The sequence below is a fragment of the Grammomys surdaster genome, unplaced genomic scaffold, assembly GCF_004785775.1.
Source record: "Grammomys surdaster isolate TR1022 unplaced genomic scaffold, NIH_TR_1.0 126029, whole genome shotgun sequence".
NCBI lineage: Eukaryota > Metazoa > Chordata > Mammalia > Rodentia > Muridae > Grammomys > Grammomys surdaster.
Genome location: NW_021620842.1, coordinates 4,135,486 through 4,158,189, shown reverse-complemented (window position 1 = coordinate 4,158,189; position 22,704 = coordinate 4,135,486). Strand labels below are relative to the sequence as shown.

The 22,704-nt window shown below is 35.6% G+C and overlaps 1 pseudogene; it reads right to left on the bottom strand.

Annotated features, from left to right (window-relative positions):
- The window catches only part of LOC114610136, a 132,913-nt pseudogene extending 111,351 nt beyond the window's left edge, over positions 1 to 21,562 (bottom strand).
- Between the last annotated feature and the right edge of the window lie 1,142 nt (positions 21,563 to 22,704).

The following is a 22,704-nucleotide window of genomic DNA, read 5'->3' as shown; positions in this document are numbered from 1 at the left end:
AAACCATACATTCTCTGTATAGACCCTGTTTTTAAAGTATCATAAAAGTTTCATTGGGTTGTATTTTCATATATTTCCAGGAAATGTTTCTTTCTTTCTTGATGCCTTTTTTTTGAGCCATTTGTTATTCAGTAATGAGTTGCTTAATCTCCATGAGTTTGTATATTTAGTAGGGAATTATTTGTTTCCAATACTAAGTTTTATTATATGTGCTGATAAGATGCATAAAGTTATGTCAATCCCTCTGAATTTGTTTAAATTTTCTTTATGTCCTTGGATGTGGTTTATTTCACAGAAGCTTCCACATCCTGCTGAGTAGAATGTGAGGTTTTTTTTTTTTTTTTACTTCTTATTGAGTTTTGGTTAGTTTCACATTATGCATGCCTGTCACTCATTGCCCTGTTCCTTCATATCCTCCCTCTGCCCTCTGCCCTTGCAAACTCCCCATCAAAATATTTTTTTTTTAGAAAAAAATCCCTTTGTCCATAATCTTTACTTGCAAATGTTCGTTACAAACAGTCATTGGTCTGGTGTGAGGTCTCTGAATTCTGCTACATCATTGGGTCTTCTCTCAGTTACCTCATTGTTGTCCTGTGCCAAGGAGCTCCTGCTGTTTTGGACCAACAGGGCTGACCCTTTTACACTATCTGGATGAAGTAGATTTTGGGATAGAGGAACTTAAACATGATAGTTGAGCTGATCAGCCCACCAATTTTTCTGAACCCACACATCAGGTGATGGGAGCTGGCTACTCACAAAAGGCTGTTATACTCCACCCTCACATCTCTAGTCCCACCTGTCTTTATGTTTAAATTGTTCTTTTCTTTCTCTCCCATTTCTCTACTACATACTTGTACACTGTAGTGACTCCTGCTGTGGACAGGGGATGCATCAGGTGGATTTCTGGATATCTTTCTCCTCCTATACTGCATTGAATAGACTAGTCTGAAACCTAAGGCTAAGCTGTGTGTCTACCGCCTGCCTGTGCTGTGTGGCTGGTGGATCATTCCATCCTCTATCTTCTGTCTTTCTTTGGCTCCTATCTGCCATGGGGTAAACAGCTTTTCCACATCCTGCACTCTCAGATGTTTAGCCTTATCTGCACCCTCCCCTACCACTGTGTTGAACTTTATCACAGACCCAGAATCAGTCTTGACAAAGCTCTTGGACCCCACATGGATTATAACCACAAGCAGCACTGAAGCAGGAAACCAAAACAAAATATCACATCTTAAATTGCTGTTGATCTCCACACAGCCAGTTTCCATGACATATGAGGCTAAAGTTCGATGAAAAGTGTCTTCTACACTTAGAATAATGTAGGGTAGGTAAAATTTTAGGACAGTTAGGACATACACCAATCATGATGAACTTAGGTCAAGTCTGATTCCTGCAAGATGTCCTCTGACTGTAACACATACTCCATGGTAGGTGTATGCTCATACATACACATACTTGTTTTTGAGGTGGGAACCCAGTAGCAGATGCAAAAGGTGAGGCTGAGCAGAGTTTGCCTCAAATTCATTTGTCACCTCTCCAGGATTCCAGGGGAGAAATGAAATCCACCTTCAGGAGCACACACCATAACATGCGCATTCCTTGATCTTTGAATGACATATTCTATAAACTCCATTTGATGAATGGTGTCATTTAAGTCTAACATTTTTGTCCATATTACCTTTCTGTTGGAGAAAATGGGTTATTAAAGTCACCAACTTTTAACAAGTTGATGTGTATCTGTTTCTAATTTGACTTGTACACTTTTTATGAATTTGTATGCATAAGAGTTATATGTTTAGGATGCTAATATCTTCATGGATAATTGTTACCTTGGTTTAAATGAAGTATCCTTTATCTTTTGTGGTAAGTTTGAAGTTTGAATGCTGTTTCATCAGATATTGTTACTTTTTCTGTTCTAAGAGAAAAGAGGAACTCTTCCCAGGTGAGGAAATTGTCTTTGTATAGACTGATTGTAAATAAATATCTTAAAGAATATCTAATAAAATTTATGAAATAATCCTGATTTCACACAGTTTGGAACATAAATAAAAAAGCATGTTAAAAAAATCAGATAAAAACCAAAAAACAAAACACCATATTTCTCAATAAGATTTTTGACCATAAGTAAAAACACAGTTTTACTTACATTTCAAAACCTAAAATAGAAAAAAAGACAAACCTACTCCTAGTCACAGATTGGTACACATGAAAAGTTAAATTTTAAATATAAACACAAAATTATCAAGGAAAAGATAGGAATTTACCCCAGATGCACTGAAGCTTTTGACAAGAGGTATATGTGCTTGCCTTCAATAGTTTATTCAGATGTGGTATCGAAATTGTTAACCTATCAATAATGAGATATTGAGAACCAAGAATTAGAGAAAAGAGGGGGAGACATCTTATGGATTGGAAAGCAGATTTGGCCAAAGTTGCTAATTTTGAGAGCACGAACCATATAAAGAGTAGAAAAGAATATTCCAGCATTAAATAGAGCTCAGGACACTCAACCTGAGGGATGGGATTTTTTTCCTTAAAAAGATAAATAGTCCATAGTTAAGGAAAATTGTGGCCTGGTTCAGTATGAAATAAGTTCACTGTGGCTGAATTACATGATTTAGTCAAGAGAGTATCAGGTTGAAATTAGAGACATTATTATGTTCATAATAGGACAACCCTGTATATGGTAAGTGAGGGATTTTTATTTTTTGTTTTGGCAAGAATGGCCTTTAGAGTCTAGAAAGAAAGATAAGCAGATAGCTATGCAATTAACTACTCCTATCAATCATGCAGAGGACCTGGATTCAGTTCATAGAACTTACTAGAAGGCTTACAACTCTCTGTAACTCCAGTTTCTCGTGATCCAAGAGCCTCTTATGTCCTCTGGATGCATCAGGTACAGATATGCTGTGCATATATACATGCAAGCAGAAAACATTCATACGCGAAAAATAAATCTAGAAAAAAATAAAAATTGAAGAAATGTTAGGGTTAAAAATAGAACCTATGAGATGTTTTCATTTCATTTTTTTTTTATGATTTTAATCCGAGGTCTATTTTGTGGCTACTGCTATGATTTATACCTTCTGTTGCTTCTGTTTCCTTTTGTCTAGCATGTGGATTTAAAGATAATTCTTTGAAAAGTGTAAGTGCAACACATTAAATACTTTGCAAATGATTATTTTTGTTAAGGAGTTATAAATAAATTAATAACACACTGAAGGTTAGAGAGAATGTCATGGGGAGATTAGAAGCTGTTGTACATTGAACAACATCTGAGAATTTACTAGACCTGATTTTAAGTTTTACTACACAAAGTTATAGTAACAAAAACAGCTTGGTGTTGTCATAAAACAGACACCTAGACCAGAAATGCAACAAAAAAAGACTTCCAAAATGACAAAAACTTGTATTGGAAAAAACTCAACCTCTTCAACAAATTGTGCTGGCAATATTTGATATCCACTTGTTGAAGAGTGTAACTAGATCCCTATCTCTTACCCTATACAAATAACAGTTCCAGATTTAAGGTGAGACCTGAAACTTTGAAGCGGTTAGAAGGAATAAATATAGAAAACAGTTGAAATAAGTGTTTACTGTTCTAAAGGCAGTGCAGCTTGAGAGAATGGAGCTGATAAATCAGGCAGACTAAAGTCTCATGCAATAGCCAACTTTATTCAGAGACCCAAACAATTTATTGTCTGAGGGTTAAAAAAGGTCACATGAGTGAAGCTTTCATGAGTTCAGGCTATATACAAGCTACAAGGACAAGTAGCATGTGTAAAAAGCATGTTTTTCCAAAGAGGCTTAAAAACAAATACCAATAGCCAGTTGTAATTAATAATCTGAAGTAAATGCATTCCTGTCTGCTACACCTGGGAAGAGCACAAAAATGGATTCCAAGAACAAATTCCAAGATTTCAAGACTCTTATCTTGTTTTCTTGAAATTTTTTCTCACTACCCTCAGAATTCTACTCACATGACTCTATTCTTGGACCATGTTCTGACAGATAAGAGTATAGTTCAGGATTCTGATAGTTTAGTATTGGATAGAATTTTAAATCTTCCCTACCACAAAGAAAACCTTCAAGCAAGAAGACATCTTATAAAAACAAAATAATCTTTGCTTGCTACACAAAATTATAATAATTACAATCTGTAAGGAGTTCAAAATATTTAATATGTATAAATCAAACAGCGCAAAAAATAAATGTACTATACTAATGACATCAACAAATAAACATAGAAAATACAAAGTATAGTGTAACGGCCCATTCTGCTGCTCCGGTCCGAGGGTCAGGGCCTAGCAAGAGAGAGTGAGGACGGGGAAGCTAAGAATGGAGACAAGACAGAATCTGATCTGGAGAGGAGACGATGAGACAGAGTCTGCTGAGTCTGCTCTGTAGATGGAGTCTACGTCTGTTCTGACTGCCTCACTGCCTCTGACTGCCTCTCCTTTTATATCTCTCCTGAGTCTCTCAAGTGCTGGGATTAAAGGCCTGTGCTACCACTGCCTGGCCTTGACTGAAAGGATCAAGATAATTATCAGAGTGTGCTCAGCTGTTGTAAACAAGTCTCTTGTCAGGGTATATGGCTCAAGATGGCTGCAAAGATAATAGCCACTTTCGGCTCAGAGTTGGCTCCCAACAGTATAGGTAACAGATAGACCTATAAAATAATGTTCAGCCCCTTGTTTTTCCTTTCCAGGTAAAAATGAATCACCCATTATTTCTGCTGTTAGAAGTTCTAATCCAGATGCTGGCCACCGAATTTACACTACTCAGATCTTTGAAGGGCCATTGACAAGAACATCAAACAGGTACAGATTGACATCACTAATCTGAAGAAATCCCTCGTTTCACTGTCTGAAGAGACCTCCTAAAATAGCAAAGATCCTTATTGGACTTGATTTACTCTATTACAATAGAAAAGGCTGTGTACAGCTCTTGACTGTGTACAGCTCTTAAAGAAGGTTGCCTTTACATAGACAAGACAAGGAGGGTTAAAGAGAGCATGAAACAGGTAGTGAAGGCCCTAAGAAAAATCAGAGAGAGAAAGAGACAGATGAAGGCTGGTACAAGAATTGGTTTTCAGCATCTCCAAGGTTGTCAACCCTATTTCCTCCCATCTTGGGACCATTATTTGGGTTCTTTTTGCTTTTTTCTGCTGGTCCCTGGCTCTCAAATAGGCAGACTAACTCTGTGATACAACAGATAAATAATTTGGTAGCAAAACCTACTCAGATACATTATCATAAGTTAGCTATGGAGAACCATGAGACTCAAGATGAGGTTGTTACTTTATACAGGGTGTCTCCAAAACCCATCTCCACTCAACCTAAAAGGGGGGACTTCTGCCCCTAGACGAAGCAGAGAGGGGCCACCCAGAACCCCCTCTGTCAGACGATCTGAATTCTTGCTTAGGCTGCGAGGCTAAGCACTGCAAGGGAATATAAATAAAAGATAAAAATCTCTCTCTGGGTTCCCTGAGGGACAAGCCTGACTGCATAGGGGTTGATGTCAAAAGTATCTCCTCTCCAGGAAAAAGACATCGGGATGGATATGGCCCTCATGCCTCATTGGACAACGACAGGGGGACTGGAGCCATTACAAGGTCCCCTTCAAATACTGGAGGTCAGGCCTCTATCCCCGCCTTCGCAAGTTTAGAATTGCCATAGCCCTTCTATACTTAGAGAAGGGAGGAGATGCCAAGGGCAGCCCTGCTTACACACTGAAGGCCTAAAATCAGCCATAGGCCTAAAATCAGCAATAGACCTGTCATACATGTATACTAACACCAAGTCTTGGGTCTCAGTGGAAAAACATTGAAACAGATGGCTATAAGCTAATGTAAACAGGCAGCTTTTGTGGAAATTTACAAGCCTGAGTAGTCATAGACCTTGTAAATAGGTAGCCTGGGCAGACAATACCCACATATCTACAACTTAGATAAGGACAAGTAAGTCATAGGCAGAATAATAGTGACTTGTCCCCTGAACCTTCACCCAGCCGATACCCGGTTCTGATATCTGTATTCCCCCTGATCACCAACACTCCAGTGGGTCATTCCCTTCCCCACATCCTGCCTTTCTGTATTTATAACCCCTGTGTGAATGAATTATGATTTGAGAAAAAATAAATTATATAAAAAAAAGAATGTGGAATTAGAAAGAGGCCTTTGAACTCTGGATTTCTAATGTCTGGGCTATTAAATGTGAAATATTAAAATAAAAAAAATCATTGAGCTGACTGTGACTTTACCATGAATGTACTGAACCATAAAACCCCTAAAATCCTAGTTGAAATAGTTTTACTATTTGTATTATTTTATGTCAATAACAAAAATTTAGATCTAGCATATATAAATGTTTCATTGGAGATACTTATAGAAGAAAATATTAGATTCATGGAATAGAAGTGGGTATCAATTCAAATGAGTTGAAAACACATTTTTAAAATAAACTTTTGGACAAGTAAAAAAAAAATAATAATGTCAGCATTACTAGGCATCATAAGAAATATAAATCTAAATTATACTGAGATTGTATCTCACCTCAATCTAAATGTCTATGATTAAGAAAGTATAATAAATACTTGTGAGGATGCAGGGAAAAGCGAACCCTTGTACACTGCCAGTTGAAATGTACACTATCTCTGCCATTATGGAAATAAGGATGTAGGGACTTCAAAACATGAAAGTTGAAATGACATATGACACATTGATACTTCTTCTGGGCATATACAGTATTTCTTAACTGTTAGTGGATATTGTAGTACTATTCAAAATATCTAAATTATAGAATCAGCAACCAGTCTGTCAACAGTAGAATAAAGAAAATGTTATATCTGCAAAAATAGAATTTTAAGCAGTCATAAATAAAAATGAGCCAGGCAGTGGTGGCGCATGCCTTTAATCCCAGCACTTGGGAGGCAGAGGCAGGTGAATTTCTGAGTTCGAGGCCATCATGGTCTACAGAGTGAGTCCAGGACAGCCAGGGCTACACAGAGAAACCCTGTCTCAAAAAAAAAACCAAATATATATATATATATATATATATATATATATATATATATATATAAATAGAATTGTCATTTATGAGAACATGGATACAACAGGAGATGATCATTTTAAGTGAATTAAAGCATAGAAAGATAAATAGCACATGTATTTATTGTGATTACTATATATGTATATGCAAATATATGCATATTTAATATAAATGTAGAAGCAAAATTTCTGGGAAACTAATGAGCAGAGGAGAGAGGAAAGAAGTTAAAGTAAGGACTAAAGGGAGAGAACATTGTCAAATAACATGAAATACTTGTATAAAAATACCTTCACAAACTCTGTCCTATGAATGTGCACAAAACATTAATAAGTTGGTCAACAATTAAAATATTAATTATTAAAAGGGCCTGAATCCAGAGACTCAGTTTGTCTGATGTCTGGCTTTGGAAGAAACCAGGACAAGACACATACCAGAGATGCAATCAAAAGAACAGAAGAGAGGTGTAGTTGTAAAACACATCTTAAATAAATATCCCACATCAGAACAGATCGGGAACACTACCATAAATACTATCTTCAGGATGCTAAAAATAGTTCTAAGATTATTAAGCAAAAGGCAAGGGTAAGGGGAAAGAATGTGTGTAGAAAAACAAATGTTGGTCAAATTGCAGTAGATGCACATCTCAGTTCTGGTCAAAGACAATCATGCTAATGCCAACAATGGTCTTATAAAATTTGAGCAAAGTAGAAAATAATTTTGCAAGTGGTTTAAGTAGTACTTTTATATCCAGAAATAAGTATTGTTGGGTCTCTATGACAACTATGGGCAACTATGAGAAGTAGATACTAGGTAAAAACATGTAAGGTAAGGACACAGTTTCATGCAAGGAACGTGATTATATTTTCATAAAAGAAGTTGACATATGACAAGGTAAGGAGAACTTTTTGGTGTTAACAAGGAGAGAGGGTGCTACTAAGTGGATCCAGGAAAAAAAAGAGTCAGTGGTACTTTCAATCATCCTGAAGTACACTGAAAAATACACCTTACAAAATTAATTTAATTGAGATTAGCTAAAATAGTTTGGGAATTGAGGTGAGGTAGAAAAAGTTTTCAGAAAATAATGAAAGAGTCAAAGTCCATGTTACCTGATGTTAAAAAGCAAAAATGGGGACTGAAGAAATGGGTTCAGTGGTTGAGAATACTTACTGACCTTGCAGAGGACTAGAATTTAATTCCCAACACTCATATGTGAGGCATCTCAAAACTGCCAGTAATTTCAGCTCTAGACAATTCGATACCCTCTTTTGTACACCTGCATACATGTGCACAAACACAAAAGAAATAATGAATAAATAAATACAACATTTAAATTATCCAGTAAAATACATTTTAAAAAACTGTAAGTACAGAGTGAAGAAAGTAAGAAGGAGAGGGAGTGATAGTATTAGAGAAAAGGGAATATTTTGATTTAGAATTCAGTTATAAACTTTCCTGCTTCACTCTGGACAACAGAATTGGAACTCATTGAGGTGATGGACAGTATATGGACATAATATAGACTATCTGAGCAGAATGATGTAATTCAGAGCAATGATTTGGCTAAAAGGAGAAGAAATGTAGAAGCAAAATCTTTTGTTGAATTGATACCTTGAGAAAAGATTGTGAGCCGGGCAGTGGTGGCGCATGCCTTTAATCCCAGCACTTGGGAGGCAGAGGCAGGTGGATTTCTGAGTTCGAGGCCAGCCTGATCTACAGAGTGAGTTCCAGGACAGCCAGGACTACACAGAGAGACCCTGTCTCGAAAAACCAAAAAAAAAAAAAAAAAAAAAGAGAAAAGATTGTGACTATGTAAGTTATTTTAATACATAAATGAATTTTAGTTCATCCATTGAGGGAAAATGAGAAAAATAGCAAATTAAATTTTATTGTATTTGCTAAAAAATTTTAATAGCAATTTTCAGTGGGTAGTGTTTTTTAAGACTTTGTCTATTATAAAAATGAATTTATCAATAGTAAGTTTCCATAATTACTGAAAAGGTGTTCAACATCCTGAGCCATCAAAGGAGTATAAAAAAAATACTTTCAAATTCCAACTTACCCCAGTCTAGATGCCCATCAGCAGATGAATGGATAATACAAATGCAATATTTATGGTCAATGAAATGTATTCTGGTGTAAAGAAATGAAACTGGAAATCTTAAGAAAAATGGATAGATATGTAAAGTATTAAACAGTGCAAGATTACTCAGACCCAATGATAAATATTATATGTTCTTTCTCTTATGTACACCCATTACTAGCTTTTAGTGTTTATACATATGTGTATATATGTGGACATGAGTGTGAGTATAGAATAAGAAACTTAAAAGGAAACCATGAGAAGACAAGCAGAGGTGTTGAGGGAGCAGAGTGAGGAGATCTAATAGAATACACATGACCTAAAGGAAGAAGTGAAGCTATAAAGTGTGGAAGAATACAGGAATAAAGACAAGTCATAGAGAATAATAATCAAGAACAAATTGTTGAAAATGCATAATGATCTCTACTGTATTTGTAGAAAATGTTTTAAATGATTAAGTATAAGAAATATAATAAAAATGAAAACTCTTATAAATGAATGAGTGAAGCACTGTCACATAGGTATTTCATATAGCTCAGAACAAACAATGTGAATATTTCATGCTTTTGAACTGTATTTCAGGTCATCTGAAAAGTTTTATGCCAGTGTCTTTCCAGCACTGACTCATAACCTAAGAAGATCTGAATTTAAGATAAAACCACTAATAACAACCTTGAGAAGAAACTACACAGTGTTTAAGACAGTATCTATTATAAACTTTACTCACCCTAACAGATATAAAATCAATATTTTGATAAGGTTTTTATGATTTTGGAGGGGTAGAAAAAGCATTGACTGCTATCACAAACTATTATTTAAGAATAACCAAAAATTCACTTCATTTGTTTGGTAAAATAAGCCTAACTATATATTATTCATTTATTCATTCATTCGATTTTTTCAGAAAGGCTTTCCTGGTAGACTTCTCTTAGTCTTAGATTTACAGTCATCCTCTTGTTTTTTCCCCCCTTTTAGTACTGAAATTTAAGGTATGAGATTCTGCACAGATCCTGCTAATTTTTACAATATTATGTTATAGGTTCTAATAATGATTAACTGAGATGAGTCCCTATTTCTTAATTGATACCACATAATACCATGTTTGTAACACTTTGGCTCGTCCTGAAAACTCATCTAGTCCTGGATTGATTGCAAAGTGTCTCACAAATCAAAGTTCTGTTATTGTAGTGACTTATAATATTCATTCTTTCAATGAGTGAAGAAAATACAAAATATGTTTTCTGTCCAGTGTCCATTTTGCCATAGTGTTGTATCCTGTTTTGTCACATAGATCCAAAAATGCAAAATCTTAAAAAATTCAAAAGTAGCAGGACATGGGGGATATAAAGCAAAAGGAAAACCAACTAAAACATACTTTGTTTCAAATGTGATAATTATGGCTAATATCTGGTATGATAATTTTGTAATTATAAATTATAAAATAGAGTGTTGATGTTATTTTCCAATTAACTCCAGAAATAACTTAGTGATGTTGACAATATCACTGAAAAAAATGTTTATTTCAAATTTTAGAAGATTCAGATAGTGATGCCTCTGTATTATACAGCATTTTTAATAGCATACATGGTCTTGAAATCCAAGATTTTAGTATATATATATATACTATATATATTTAGTATATATATATATATATATATATATATATATATATATTTCTTTCATTTATTTATTTGTTCACTTACAATCCGATAGCAGCCCCCTACCTCCTCTCCTCCTAGTCTCACTCTTAAAAATTCCTTCCTTCTCTTAAACTTTTCCCTCCTCCTTTGAGAAGTGGAAACTCCACACACACACACACACACTTAGGTACTACTTTATTCTGGGACATCAAATGTCAAGAGGACTTAGCACTTCCTTTACCACTGATGTCCAACCAGGCAGTCCAGCTAGGGGGAAAGGATCCATAGCAGAAAATAAAGTTAGAGACAGCCCCCCTCCAATTGTTAGGGGGCCCTCATGAATGAATACCAAGCTGCATATCTGCTACCAATGTGTAGAGTGCCCAATTCTAGACATTTCATGTTCTTTGTTTGGTGGTTCAGGCTCAGTGAGTACACATGGACCCAGGTGAGTTGACTCTATATGTCTTATGGTGTCCTTGACCCTTCTGTCTCACTCAGTCCTATCCCACCCCCTCCACAAGACTACTCAAGCTCTGCCTGATGTTTGTCTGTGGGTCTCTGCATCTGTTTTCATCCCCTGCAGGATGAAGCCTCTCAGGGCAACAGTCATTCTAGCCTCCTGTCTGCAAGCATTGCAAAGTATTATCAACAGTATCAGGGTTGACTGTTTCTCATGGAATGTGTCTCAAGTTGGGCCAGTCGCTGGTTGGCTGTTTCTTCTAATCCAACTCTGTCTTTAACTCTGTGCAGCTTATAGGCATAACACATTTTGGATCAAAGTTTTTGTCAGTGAGTTGTTGTCTACGTCACTCCATTGGAAGTCCTGCCTGGCTAGAGGAAGTGGTCACTTCAGTCTCCATAACCCCAGCTGCTAAGAGTCTCAGTTATGCTCCCATAGACTCCCAGCAGGCTCTCACACCCCAGGTCTCTGGCTAGTCTCAGAGATGTCCCCCACTGATCTCCATTCTCACTCTCAGCCCTCTCCTGCTCCCTATTTGGCACCTGACCCCCATCCCCACTTTCCATTTTGACCCCTCTCCCTCTCATTTCCCATCTTCCTTTCACTTCTGATATCTATTTTATTTTTCGTGTGAGATTCGAGCATCCTCCCTTGGGCCCTCCTAACTAGTTTCTTAGAACTGTGGACTGTAGCATGGTTATCCTGTACTTTACAGCAAATGTTCACTTATAAGTGAATCCATACCATGCGTGCCTTTCTGGGTCAGGATTAGCACACATAGGATGATATTTTCTAGTTCCATCCAGCTCTCTGTAATTTTCACAATGTCTTTGTTTTTAGTAGCTGAATTGCATTCCATTGCATAGATGTGCCACATTTTCCTTATGTATTTTTCAGTTGAAGGACATCTAGGATGTTTGTAGTTTTTGGCTATTACAAATAAAGCTGCTATGAATGGAGTTGAGCAAGTGTTCTTGTGGTATAGTGGGGAATCTCCCTTAATTTTATAACACCTCAAAATTGTGGTAACCTCTTGGAAAATATACCGTGAGCACAAAACTTAACTACCTGAAGCTTCCATTCTTTCTAGCAGGAAAGATAATGAGAGGCATGGGAAAGTCATCCTGGAGTTGATTGGAGAAGGGTACATACATTTATACTTGCTTAATTAAGGGACCTGTCAAATAAGTGAGATCTTCTTCAAGGAACTGGAGTTTCTGCACATCAGTCATGTTCTCATTGTATTCTGAAGTTGATAATATATTTTTCCTCTAAAATATGAGATAAATACAAGGTTTCTTATATAAGGACATGTTTAATTGTTTTAATACTAAAGAGAATTAAAGCATTTTATAAAAAATTCTACGAAATCTGATCAGTGAGTCAACATGATTATCATTTATTTTAAATCTCACAAAACAAATCATGCCTCTAAGGATCAGAAAGGACTTCTTCAGCCTTCTGCCTTTGAATGTGGTCCCTAAGTACAAACTCAAGTGAATTAATAAATACCAACAAGGTATTTGTAAGCATTATCAGTGCTTAGATGCTATCACATCTCTGCTGCTCCACAATTTGGCCAAGCCCACCCTTCTCAGTGGCAAATTCATAGACTTTAAATCTAAGGAACTGGAGAACTCATTGTTCACCCTGAAGGCATTGCTTCTTGAAGACTTTAATTTTTATTCTACTTAGTAGGTGTAAAATAAATATAACTAAAATGGAATTGAATTTCTAGAAGTTATGTCTAGAGATTAAATTCACTGTAAACAACTCTCTTGTATACTTAGAGATACTTTTTAATTATCTGCAGCATACACTGATATTTAGACATTTGAAGCAACATATCTAGATTCACCAAAACACTCTTAAAAGTGTAAAGATTAATGAGTAAGACATGGCTTATTGGGTAACAGTGTTTTCTGTGAAAGCTAGAAGACGTAAGTTCACAATGTCAGCCCTAGTGTAGAAGTTGAGCTTAACTAGCTATGTTGGTAACCCCAGGTTGAAAGGGGAAGAAACCCTTGAAGCTCACCAGCTAGACATTTCAGCTGAAAGGCAATTTCAGCATCAGAGAAAGAGCCAATCTCAAAAAACTATGGTAAATAACAATGAAGGAAGAATATCAATGTTTTCTGGCTTCAACATGCTATAATTATGTGTATGTGGAGTCCCTCACATACACAAAACACACACACACACACACACAAACTTACAGGTTGTAATCTTTGCCTTCATAAATCTCATAACAGCCTGGCTGAAAGGATAATACTGTAAACTGATTGATATTTTTCTATAACTCACAATTACAACATATGGACTTGTCAAATTTCTTCAAAGTCAAATATTCTAGAAGATATGACACTCAAGCCATAGAACAGAGATTTAGGTAAATAATTTCAAATCAAATATACCAAATAGTTCCAGTTATTGCTTAATGTGACTTATTTGCTCTAGGACTATCTACCACACCACATACTAGGTTATGATATTATTCTATGGTGGTAATTATTGAAAACAAAACTATTTAGCCATGAGACTAGTAGCTAATTGGAACAACAACTCTAAGATGTAGCATATATGAGTCAAAGTGGATGGATGATATAATATTCTTGGACTTGTACACTAAAGCAACTTTTGGGGGAGTCTTGACAAATATAGGTTTTAGTTGGACCTTCCATGGAGCCAAAAGTGTATGATAATTCTATGGTATTTCAGGAGGTTGATCTGGTACATGACTTGATAAAGTTATTGCATGTTCTTGGAGAATTATTTGCAGCAATTGGCCAACATATTTTTCTCCTTTGATACAGAACAAAAGCTAGTGCCATACTTCAGGCAAAAAAAAAAAAAAATGAACATAGAATTAGAGAAAGGTTTGGAACAAGGCTGACAAATTCACAAATATGGTGTGCATTTCCCAAAAAATATTCTGGGGCAATTTTACTTGTATAAAAGCAAGAGCTCAGGGTCTCTTTTGACATTTACTTCAGAGATAGTATAACACCACAGGGATACTTCTGTCCCTGGGTTCCAGCAGTTCCCTTTCTATTATAACAATGACAAAAATATGCTTAAAGAAAGTTAGAGAAAAAAGAAAATATTCAAAGAATAAAGTACGTGTCATAACATTGGCATAAGCTACATGGAAAGAAAGACATAGAACTCTGCTTATCTATTAACATGCCAGAAAATGTCAGGGTTGCTGTTGACAGTATTATCAAGGGAACTGAAGTGTTCCCTTGCAATTTTAGGCTTAGGATTTCCAGAGAAATTCTTTCATTGTCCATGCACATTGAATCATCAAAGTATCTATCTGAAAGATAATTTTAAAAAATGATCCTACCAGTAATATGTTCTTTTTCCCTTAACCTTTACATTTGAAGTATGCTTCTTTAGAAAGACACATAATTTTATACACTTAGTGATGTTTTCAATATATTCATTCCCTATTAAAATCCCATCATGATATTCTGCTGCGTTAGCAGACGAAATGTCACTGGCCACTTCTGTTAGATGAGCATCTTTGTTATATCACATTAAGAGTTTTGGGGGAAAAAGTCATATTTATTTTTAGAAAGAACAAGAGACAATATTACTTATTCAGCCATGACAGCTTTTTCTAAGATGGAATTAAAGTAACATAATTTCAGCAAATTTCCTTTTTACACTAATACCATACTCCATTATTTTATACATCAAGGCACTTTAGAAACTTTCACTTGCTTTTAATATATCACTTACTAGTGACAATTACTACTTCATTTCAGGACTTGATGCTCTTAAGAATTCTAACTTGTGAAACAACATTGTTCTTATAATTGTTTAAAAACCTCAGGAACAGAAAAATTCCCTATCTGTATCAGGCCTACTCTTGAACATTTTTTATTCATTATACTTATTTTACTGCAACATGTTTTGAAATCAAGGAGGTTTTCCATAGTCTCTTTGAACCAAAAGGGGAGGTGAAATCAAGAAATCACTCTCATAAGACTAAATAGGAAAAGTAGAACATTAATGAGGTTTCCTAGAAGTAGACTTATCTACCATGTTGCAAAATAAAGTTTTAAAAATTTCTTGAATTAAAAAGTACATCTAATATCTATGCACATATGAAATAAAACATTTGCTGTGTTTTCCTGAGAGGACAATTGTTGAGACAAGTCAAAATAAATGAGACAATGTTCAGAAGTCAGTGAACAGCTCCAATAAAAAGAGAGAGAAAGCTCAAAGTACACAGACAATGCATGGGGTGGGCAGCACATATCAATGTGCAGGCAAGAAATACAAAGGGTCAAAGTAGGAGAGGTTGAAGGTGTTGAAATGAGTATAAAATATATTCTCTTCAGAAGGAAAATGACCATCAATAAAAGGTGGAATATTAGAAGATGTAGCTAAAGAAAGTTTATTTTCTACAAAGCCTTATTTTTACTATAGCATCATCTTTCTACCAGGTTAGGACTACAGAAAAATGCCTATGGCTACTGGAAAATTCCATAAACACTGAACATCATAATGGTGTCTTAAAATTACAGAAGCAGGGCATATTCTTAGAAAAGCAACATTTATTTATTTACATATTATTATACAAAAGTATTTTACAACATTCAACATCCTGTTTTGAAATCCAGATTATAAATATAATTATAACACTGTTATATATATCAGTATTCTTAGTTCTCAAAATTTGTTTTTAGTTGGAAAAGTTCAGTATATCTTATTCCACAAATATTCATTGATTTGTTTTCTGCTGAATATTACTAATAAGTAAGAATTATTACTCTAAGTAAGAAACATAGATATAGAGCAAATGGTACCAGAGTTAAGCTAATATGACCCATGGAACAGGAAAAGCAGACTATAATGTAACTACAGGCATGAAGCACATTAGTTGCATTGGGTATCCACTCTTAAATTTAAAGTTTCCAACAAAATAATGTCTTTAATAAATCTTGAGATTCCAAATACTGATACTACTACCTAAGCACTACATCTCCTTCCACCCCAGCCCCACCCCCTGAAACACACAGAATATCCCGTTTTGAGCAGCATATACTTCAAAGTTCAGATAAATACTAGAAGGCAGGGAAAAAAATCATCAGAACATTGTTTTCTTCTGCCATCATAGAGCAAAAGAATAATACAAATGCCATATTTGGAGGTAATAACTGGAGAGAAAAACAAATGCTGGCAGCATTTCATGGAGAGGAAGTCTTGTGAAATATATTTGTGAAATATAGACTTTGCTTTGTGCTTTGATATCTGCATTTGAAATGAAATACAGGAAGATTCAACAGCAATCAGGCAGCTTGCCATTGTGCCTGTAGCATTTCAGGCACCACAGAGGAAGGCTGAGTCATTCCCATGTGCCTGTAAACCACAGTTTCATGTCTACCAATAACTTTTACTACACTTGGGGTTTGTTAATGGCTTGTTAAAATGATTGCAACATTCAAAACTCCCATTTACAGTCATTGATAGCTCATTATCCCAAAATGACCACTTAGCATAGCCAACTCTTAATTCATCTCCTACACTAACCATTCTCCATTTACACTAACCTCTGCCAATTGCATTATTCCCAGTTATTGGCTGTTGCATTAACATATTTTATTTTCATCACTATTTCCCATAAATCAGTGAGTAAAAAATACATGGGTAAGATGGTGAACTTGGTAAGAGAGCTATCTAATAGTACCACAGAGTGGCTCTAGAGATGTACTAAGTCACATTCAATGGCTGAGATTCAGATAAATAGAAAAATTGTGAATAAATGTAGAAGGTAAATTCAACTGAAATAATTTCAAGTTAGGCTAAAGTCTGACATCAGTTTGAAATTCCATAACTGCAACCATATCCTATCAACTTTCGATAAAGTCTATTACTTTTTAGTGAGAAAAACAAAACCTTTGACTAGGGTCCTATCCGGTAAGTTACTTTTAGCATTGCTTTTTTTTTTTCCCTGAAAAGGAAAACTAGGAAGCAGTTAATGACATAAGAATATGTCTGCTAGTAAATACTTACACATCAATGAGATACCCAAACAGTGTGTTTTTAAAAGTTAGTCATAGAAAGTTCTCTCTAAGAATAAAAAGACTTAAAAACCAGCATGCCATGGTGTTTTTCTTCAAGACTAGAAAGAGATGAGCATCTATGTCGACAAACAAAGCCAGAATTATTTATTACATGCAATATAAAGACTACACTTGACCCTCAAAACAACCTCATCTTGGGCTTATATGGCAATAAGACTACAGATAATATAGGTATATTCTATGATGAGAGCAAAATGCTGTTATTATTAGAAATATTTATACTTGAAATTTTTAATTCATAAAAATACACAATTTACCAAAGTTCATCAGCTTAAAAGAGAAATGCAAGCTCCAATCTGTTGATTCATAATCAAGAATTTTATCCATATGATCAAGAGTTTTGACCTGGGACTAAGAGTTCCAAGGACCTTGAAATTATATGTAAAAGGTATATTGCATATCTGTTTTTCCCTCCTGAGGAGAGGATCAGATTATCAAAAGGAGCCATGACATATGACATATTTCGTTGCTTTACTTAACCGTTTTATTTAGGTGTAGGTGTCTGTAAATGGATACCACATTCATTTTCATAATGCAAGGGTCCAAAAACTGCTGAAGGAAGACCACAGACTCAAATAGTATGCAAGGAGAAAGAGCATTTATTCTACAGAAACATCTAGCATGGAATGGTTGTCATTGTTTCCAAATGGCAACACTCACAGAGACATTTGAGTTTCTTTTATAACAGGACTGCTTAATTGTTTCTGATGTAACAGCAGACTTCTAAAACTCAGGGCACATTCCAGGGGGTTACAGAAACCATTAACTGAAGGTCATAAAGAAGATATTCATGACAGGACCCCAGGTGCAAAATCAGGAGATAAGATATTGACTGAGTTTGTTAGAACTTCAAAGATGGTTTAGTTATAGTTTAAAACTTTGCCATGGTCCTGCACGATAGTAACAAATTGTGAAAGTTAAGCCAGTTAATTGCTCCTACTGTATACGCATGTAGGCATTCTCTGTTGTAATCTCTTTTTCAATATATAACAGAATTTATGTGCAGACCTGCAATGAGGTTTTTCCCCCCATGTGAACATATGCATATGATCTGAGAGTCTTTCAAGTACTGAGAACAATGGGCAGAGATAAGTCCCCCTCCCCTTTTCTCTTATAGACTTCAACTTAGAGATGTGCAGTTGTCTGCTGAGGCTTTACCTAACCTCCTGCTGTGTTACTTTGAGGTGTTAACTAACTGGAGGCTACAGAAGCCAGCCTGAAAGGATTCAGTCAGGTAGAGTAGCTGCAGAACTGCAGAAGCAGAGTACCTTTCACCAAGATGGATAGATAGGAACTGGTCCATGGGCTAGTCTCTGAGTAGGGAGAAAATGGGATATGAAAAATGAACTCCTCAATAGTAAGCTTAGAGGTTTTAAAGGGTATGCTAAGAGGTGGACTAGATTTAAGTACTTTAAGCTTGAGAAAATAATGTAGATAATGAATGGCTTAAGTATTGAGCTAATTTCCAAATAGTATGTCATTTTATGTTTACAGAATCACATATGTAAATGCTATACTGAAAGTTAGGTTTATCTGAATTATCATTCCTAATATAACTTTTAGTATATAATACAAGCTTCATCCTTTACATTGGAGGTGTCCCTAACAGGAGGCAATACTTTTCCTACAAACGTGAAACATCAGTTTAAATGTTGTTTATTTAAGGGATCAAAACTGAATTTTTACCTTTTGGAAATGATACAAATTCATACACAAACATTGTAATTCATAAAAATATTAGTTTAATTTTGTCTAATTTTGCATTAAAATATCATATTAAAAAGAAATGGAATAGTATACAGCCCTACTTTGTTCTTAATTTTAATGGGATTACATCAAGTTGTTTTCAGTTTAGGATAATACTGGCTATGGATCTATTATGTATGTCCCTTATTGTATTGAAGTGTATTCCCTCCAGTCTATTCTATCTTGTGTTTTTCCATGAAAGCGTGTTAGGTTTTATCAAAGGGCTTTTCTGCAACTATTGAGATAGGAATGTCAATTTTTTCTTAAGTCTATTTATGTGATTTATACATTTACTTATGTTGAACTTCCCTTGATCTCTGAGATAATACCAACTTAATACTGTTGTGTATGACTTTTTTTTATATATGTACACTTGTTTTCAATTTGCGAGTAACACTTGAGGACATTGGAATCTATGTTCATCTGAGATATTGATTTTGGTTATCTTTTTGTTGCTGCTGTTTTTACCTTGTTTTGGTATTAAGAGTTAGAAATCTTCCCTCTGATTCTATCTTTTAAAAATAATTTAAGATGTTGCGTTAGTCACTGTTCTATCTCTATGAAGAGACACAGTATAATGAACAGCATTTAATTGGGGAATTGCTAACAGTTTTATAGGGTTACTCCATAATCATCACAGATGGAAGCATGGTTGGTTGACTGGCAGGGAGGAATGGTGCTGGAGCACTAGCTGAGAGCTCACATCTGACCCAAAATTAGAAAGCAAAGTGAGGGAAATACTGGGCCTCCTACTAGCATCATAAAACTTAAAACCTCAAATCCCACCCATATAGATATATCTCTTTCAAGAAGGCCATATCTCCAAGTCCTTCTCAAATAGTTCCACTAACTGGGAGACAAACATTCAAACATATGTGGTAGGAGGCATTTTTATTCAAACCATTACAAAAGTTTTAGTTTTTGTTTGAAAGTCTACTGTGAATCTACTCTGGGAGATTTTAGTCAGAAGGCTTTTTAATTGTTGTGCATTTATCTTGAATTTACTTTGATCCTGTTTCTGGAAATTCATCCATTTTAGATTTTATAATTTAATGGAGTATAAGTTTTAAAAGCATTTCCTTATAGTGTTCTGAATGTTCTGTTCTAATGTTTCCTGTTAATCTTTGAGTCTCTTTTCTCTTCTTATTCTTAGTCAATTGGCCTAATTATCTGATTACCTTGTTTATCCTTTAATGAGTCAGCTCTTATATTTATCAAGCTTTGAAATGTTTTACTTATATCTATTTAATTAATTTTTATTATTTTTTGCCACTTACTAGCCTTGGATTTGGTTTGTTCCTGTTTTTCCAATACTTGTTTACTTTGGCTTTGTCATAGTTTTTTTTTTTTAATGTAATCTCTAGAGCTATAAATTTCCTTAAGACTAGTTTTAATGTGTCCTGGACGTTTTATTTTGTTGGACTTTCATTTTCATTTAATTTTAGGAATTTTTGTATCTTTCCTAAAGTCTTTTTTACCTATTAATGTGATGTTTAATCACCATGGATATGTGAAATTACAACAGATTATTTTGCTGTTGATTTGAGAAACTTTTTATTCTTTGTGAACTTCGTCCCATTCATCTCCTGTCCCTTCATCTCTGCCCTCTGCCCTCTACCCTTGCAACCTCTCTCCCAAAATTAATGAAAAAAAATAATAAGAACAACAAACCAGAAAAAATAACATAACATAACATAAAAATATCTCACTGTGAAATCTGTGTTGTGTCATGATGTGTCACACATTACACCCTTTAGACCAAACAGCTTCACTAGCAAATCTTCATTGCAATGAGTCACTGGTGTGGTTTAAGGGCTCTGGGTTCTGCTACACTGTCATTACTAGCTCCTCACTGAGGATCCTATAAGATATCTTGTGGTTATCCTGTGTTGTAGAGTTCTTGCAGTTTTCATTCTACAAAACCGGTCCCTTCATGTACTCCAGCAGTTCCTAGATAAGGTAAATGTTGGGGTGGGCTGACTCAAAATTCTGGAACTGACCTGGGTAGTACCTGTGTTATTTAACCCACCAACACACCTATGCCTGCTCCAACAGGGCCAACTTTACCACTTTGCCCAGACAAAGTGTGGTGCCAGCTCTCCTGCTTGTCGCATTCAGGTCAGAGGGTGGACTGGCTCTCCCATGATGATGCTGTTGGATTCAGCTCTCCTGCACCCATGCCACCAGGGCCATCTCTCCAGCTCTGCCCTGGCTAGTGTCAAGGCCAGTTCTCCAGCTCTCACAAATTCAAGGATTGCTCTCTCCACCAAGGCCATCTCTACTGTGCTACCCAGGCAATGTGAAATGCCAGCTGTCCTAACTGTCACTGTAGCCATTGAGGGATGGGGTCAAGTCTGCACAGCTCTCTAACATTGAGAAGGCTCCAGGAGGCAGCCCAAATCAGGGATGTCCACATAACCTTTGGTGGTAGCATGGACCATGGACATTGGTACAAACTCTTGCTGCTTCAGGGCCATGTACTCAGACATGTACCTTAGAAGCAGCATGGGCCTGCCTTAGCTATGGCCTCAGGCTGATCCTCAACACCCTTTCATAGCCAGTTCTACATATCTTTTAATAAGCACAATGAGCCTTTCTCTTTTCCTCCCATTTCTCCACCACATACTCGCTTATCATAATGTCCCCTTTGGGTTAATTGTGGCCTGCTGTGCTATGGTAGATGGTATATCTTAAGGTATCTTCTGAGTTTGCCTGTTTCTGGAGGTCTTCAGCACACACAGGCACAAACATACACAGATACACAAACACAGACACAGACACAGACACACACACACACACACACACACACACACACACTCATTGAAAGAGAGCAAGAGTAAGAACTGGGGGAAGTACTGCAGCCACTCAGCAGCTGGCTTGTCTCTGGTGTCTTCAGCCAGGTGTCTTCTGCCAGGTCCTCATCTTGCTGATTTTAAGCTTTATTTTGGTCAGATAGAATAACAAAGTTATTTTTCTGTATTTGTAGAAGTGTATTTTGTGTCTCAATATGTGGTCTATGTTAGAGAACTCCTCATAGGCTGCTAAATAGAATGTATATCTTATATTGTTTAGGTTACATATGTTTAGATATTTGTTATGTCCCTTTGATGTTTTATGCTGTTTAATTTTAATGGTTATATTTTGTTCAAATGATTTGCCTATTGGATGAAGATAATAGGATATGGAAAACACCTATTGCTGATCTCAGGATAATTTGTATCTTGAAGTTTAAAGCCAGAATATGTTGTATATATGTAAAAGAGTATAATGTAATTTTGGTTAATCTTTACTGTGATCAGAATTAAATGCTCTTCATATCTCCTATGGTTAATTTTAGTTTGTTCAATTATGCCTCCAGCATTCTCTGTAGGGCTTTTTTAGTGGACTTGATGTTTTTTCAGCCTATTAATAGCATGGAAAAAATGTTATTTCTTTTTAAACTGTGGCAGATAGTTTTCCTTAATAAAGTAGTCTTGCTTTAACATCTGTGGTGTTTTAGGGCTTGAAATTCATTGCTTTAGGCTTTCCTGGCTTTTAAAGTTTCCATTGAGAAGTCAGTCAGCTATTTTTTTAAATAATTTATTTTTTCTCAAATCGTAATTCATTCACACAGGGGTTATAAACACAGAAA